This window comes from Belonocnema kinseyi, chromosome 2 (assembly GCF_010883055.1).
Source record: "Belonocnema kinseyi isolate 2016_QV_RU_SX_M_011 chromosome 2, B_treatae_v1, whole genome shotgun sequence".
Classification (NCBI taxonomy): Eukaryota; Metazoa; Arthropoda; class Insecta; order Hymenoptera; family Cynipidae; genus Belonocnema; species Belonocnema kinseyi.
In genome coordinates this window covers 143416232-143420529 of record NC_046658.1, presented here as the reverse complement: position 1 = coordinate 143420529, position 4298 = coordinate 143416232, and positions in this window count along the sequence as shown.

Below are 4298 nucleotides of genomic sequence, written 5' to 3'. Positions count from 1 at the left end.
GTAGCCAGCGAGGGCGCATACTTTGAATAAAATATTTGTTATCATTCTCTTGAAATAAATGTGTTTTTTTCTTGAAAAAATACCGGTTTCATATATATATACACCTGGTATATATATTTCAGTTTATCGAAGCACTTTAAAATATCTAGATAAAAATATCAACGTGTAAACCTTCGCTGAGCGCTACAACAATAAATTATGACAAGCCTGTCAGATTCGTGAAAATTTTTCTACCTGTTACTAATCCTTGTTGTGATACAATAATATGCGGTAACGTAGATGAAGAGATTTCATTAGCGACCCATGCCTAAAAAGCTTTAGAAAAGTTGTTTATGACATAGATATATTTCCTTTTCTAATGATAAATTAGAAATATACGTCAATGGGCCAAATGATACGTCTGCGTTAAGTTTTTCAAGGACGCTGGGTATGAGATCTGTTCCAGAGTCATTTTCCACAGCCATTTTCTTTGGAAGCTCTTTCAAACCCCTCTTTACCTCAGCCTGATCAAGTTTTGGTTTATAACCTGACTTTGCTTTCTTAGTTTTTACAGTTTAATAAAGAGGTTACAAACAGTTAAATTAAGTCAAAATGAAGTCCTCGAATTCTTTGACGATTTTATTTTTGTAAGCAATCCCGTAAACTTTTGATAAAAATTTGTTTAGTTTTAAAATCATTGGAATTATTTCTATTTACAGAGCTTCTTGATTTTTGTGAGATAGTGGTGCTCAATTGCGGAATTGTTCCTTTTGGGATGTCCTTGTAGGCTTTTCCTGCAATTTTTTAGTTTCACTATCTTTAATTTTCCTTGTGACCATATTATTCTTAGATATTTCTTTTCTTTTTTCTTTTTCCCCTCCACCTGTTCCTTTATCTTTTTGAATTTATGGTTTTACAGCCTCATGTGATCTGTCCTGATGTTTAAAACCAAAAAAGTCAGCGCTAGCTTGTTTCTTTTCTTCCAAATATAAAATTTTCTTGAAAAGATTTGCTGCAGAATGAAATATTTTAAAAGTTTCTCAGTTCCAATCAATAAAAAAAGATTGTGGAGAGTTTAGCTTTTTAGGAATAACTTAAAGTCTTCGTAGAATATAATTGCTAGATATTACAATTATCATAGAATAGAACTCCAGAGATATGGCTTGAAAAATTTTACTTTTTGTCAACTACCAATTTACACAGAAGTTACGTTAGAAAATTGTTTAATCTATTCTACGCTGAAGGCGCTTAAAGAAGAACAGCGATTGAATTTGGAACCACTCTTTTAAGTTTACTTACGCTTTGAAGAAAACTTGTACATAAAAATTCGGAAACTGTCTTTGATTAAGAAACATTTTAGTAAACGTGCTTTGAAGACCCGCACAAGTCACTCAAGGACGCTCTTAAATTCCTAAACCTAAAAAGACCTTGAATCAATCCCTATCCATTTGTTAACACTCTCTTTAAAATTTATTCCACAAAACATTGCAAAGTCCAAAATATGCAGTAACAAAGAAAGCGCCTAGTATTTCCAAACCCATTTTATCTCTTTTAAACTAAAACAGTCTGAGAATTCCTTAATCGAAAATAATTACAGAAGTTACGTTCGCAAGACTCCAGTAGATTTCCCAACACCAAAGTAATATTGAACACCTCCAAAAAAAACATTTAGAACTTTTTTTAAATTTCATCTTAGCTGACGTCATTTCTCAAACTTAGTGGTTATTATAGATTGCTTAAGGTTTACTGGCTGTGACTTGCGTGAATATTTTTAATTTACCAACCTTAACTTATATGAATATGTGGAGGTCTCTGGAATAGACCTCATTTAGTATTTTGGAGTTTTTATTGTGTCCCGGGACTTTTTAGACACCCTGTATATATAGCGCACAGGCAATGCTGTGAACTTTTTGTGCGCTGTGTGAGACAGAAATATATGTCTGCACTCTACTTTTTTCAGAAACCTCTCACACTGTTAGCAATATTGACGGGCAGAGATTTCTGCAATTAATCGGAAAATAATTTATTGTGAAGATTTAACGAAAATTTTGAACTGTGACAATTATCTTCTGAAATTCCGAAGGCGAAACTATAAGTTTTTTTTCAATGCACCTACTAACTTTAAAGACCATGACGACTTTTAAGCCCTGTGTCTGATGTCATATTTAATTTGGTGAAGTAGGTGTGCTAAGTCGATAATTTGGCGGGATATTTAAATATGTTGTCAGCAAGTAAGACTTCGCCGTTATCGACGTCCTTAAGAGTGATGTGTGATATATTTTACCTAATTATGAATTACCTTGAATAATATTTCCCTCAGGGCCTCTCGGCTTAGCGCTATCACGTGTGAAAACGCACTAAAAATTATTATAACGAGATGAACAATTTGGGGAGATTCTAAAAATAATTTGCTGATCTCCGATTACATATTATATGTTTTCAAAAATGTTTGAAAAGTTAGGAAACCACAATGAGCACTGTAAAGATCATTTAGAACTCCCAATTCCTTTCTTGATACTTGAAAACTACCCATTCATTAGAATGTTTCCAAAAAACTACTCTTCCACTTGAATGTAGGCAGCGGAACTTACATATGTGTGTAATAAGCATAAAAAATAATGAAATTTAGAAAAGACTGTTAGTGGATATTTTTTGGAATTTTTTGCTATCCGATGGCATATAAAACTTGCTCCAAAAAACTACTCCTAAGTCATGCATACCCACGCCTCGTTACTTATACTGACTTTTTGAGAAAGTTTTGTCTTGGTTCATCTTTCAGCTTTATTATTACAGTTCGTTAATAAATAGTCGTCCAGAAATTTCATTTTATAAACAACTTTTTGTTTGAATATGTGCATGGGAACTCTGATAATGCTTAGACTTGATTCTTATTTAATTTCTGCAATGTATTTTGGTATTGCTGTTATAACGCACGTTCTTTTGTTCTTTTGGATTCTATTTTGTCTACAAATACATTATCTAAGAAAATATTACAAATAAAATCCATAATTAATATTGTCAACGGAAAAATCTTGGGCAAATTTTTGTGCCAATCCATTTGGTAAGGCAAATCATTGAAAAACGCCAGACTTACATTTTTCGGTGGACATTTAAACCAACTTGCATCAAGAGCCAGCGTACCATACTTTTATCCCGATTCAGGAGGAATAGCTAAATCTTAAACTTTTTTCCTATTAAGAGAAAAGTGAAATTTTCCGTAATACAAAACGTGCTTCGAATAGGGAAAGTACTTCGAAAGAAAAGTTGTAAGAAAAATGATACTTAAATGATACACTGAAGCAACGCTCTTATAAAAAATGTAAATTGCTCAAGTAGAAAGGAAGCTAGAGGCTTTTGAAAATAACTGTGTAGGCCTTGGTGGTAAAAATGTCACTCCCTATCACATAAAGAGGGGTCGTAATCAAAGTCGACATTTGTCATTTTCTTTTCTTATGGCGAGAACATTACTTAATGGTTATATATTAGAAAAAGCTCATTTGAGGCGGCTTAAAATTTACTTTAGAAAAATTGCGTCCCAAGAATTCTCCAAAATCTAATATTGTATAAACCCTGTGAATGATAAAAGAGTCAAAAAATCGCAAATACTTTCTTCTAAATTATTCTCAGTTTTCATTTTAACAAAACGAACAATTAACTAAAAAAAGGTTTTCGGCTACAAAATAAGATTTAGTGGGTGCATGGGAAATTTTTCTCATACCACTTTTCTTAATTTTACTTTATCCAAAACTCGAGAAAGGTCTGCATCAAAGTATTCCAAAGCAGCCAAGTGTCATCATAGAAACTGTTTCCTCGGATATAGGGTGTTTCTAAACGTGACCATTTCAATAAATCCGCGATACTCAGTTTTCATATAAATTTCATATTGCGTACTTATAAACTGGTTCTATTCTTTCATAATTTAAGACAATGTTACATATTGTTTGCTCACCCTTTCCTAATCTGTCGAAATTGCTATCTGTAAAAAATCAACACAATTTTTTTTTCTTTCTGCCTTTTTCATTCCAACGCGAAAAGTGAGCGCAGGCATAGAAGCTTTAATGCAAAAAAAGTGAATAAATAAATATAAAGATTGTTTGATGTTTTTACATTCTGATCAGAGAAGGTATTAGATTTTTGTAAAATTTCACCCCCCAGTTTTTGTCAAATGTCCCTTTGGTACACTCGTTTAGTGTCCTAAACTAATGGTCAAGTTCGTTAGCCAGCCATTTTGGATGAAAATGCAAAAAGTGGGAACATTTTGAATATTTTTGAGACCTTCTTTTTAAAATATCGAAAATTCTCCGTACGGTTATTCATAG